The sequence below is a fragment of the Phyllopteryx taeniolatus genome, chromosome 3 (assembly GCF_024500385.1).
Source record: "Phyllopteryx taeniolatus isolate TA_2022b chromosome 3, UOR_Ptae_1.2, whole genome shotgun sequence".
Lineage (NCBI taxonomy): Eukaryota > Metazoa > Chordata > Actinopteri > Syngnathiformes > Syngnathidae > Phyllopteryx > Phyllopteryx taeniolatus.
This window is the reverse complement of record NC_084504.1, coordinates 31,619,830-31,620,452: the sequence shown is the minus strand read 5'-3', so window position 1 is coordinate 31,620,452 and position 623 is coordinate 31,619,830.

The following is a 623-nucleotide window of genomic DNA, read 5'->3' as shown; positions in this document are numbered from 1 at the left end:
AAGGCGCTCGCTCGCGCGTCTCGACGACGATTGATCACGTGGCTGCGGTTTATTGTTAATGATACAAGCGACCACTAGGTGGTGCCACTTCCGCAATAACAGCCAACAAACGACTACGATTGCACTGTTGTCCATTGGAGGGCTGACAAATGGCGTCTGCGTGAAACCGAGTAAAGCGCTGAATTCTTTGAATTGGAATTTACAACTGAGTAGTATTGTACTAGCTTTCCTCATCTTCTCATCAGCACCAAATGGCAAAAGGCTGCTTGCTGTTTTCCCCATCTTTCTTTTTGCGAAGTATTTTGCTCCATCCCCTTTGCAATGTGTTTTTATTTTTTAAATCTATTTTTTTCACTGAACACGAGATCACTTGTAGAGTTTTGATGCTGATTAGACTCGCCTGTGGTTTAATTCTGGTGTGTTATTATTGTTATTATTATTTTTTTGAATGAAAAAAATGCTTTGCTCGACTTTCGGTGGCGTGTATGCACACTGCCAAATCTAATGTGCAATCAGTGGCCGACGTGGTGTAAGTATTTTGTATTATAGTGAGCGTAGAATTTTCCATGTTGTTCAATCGGCCTCAGTCTCATTCGGTGCTTATTTGCGCATATACTTTGTAT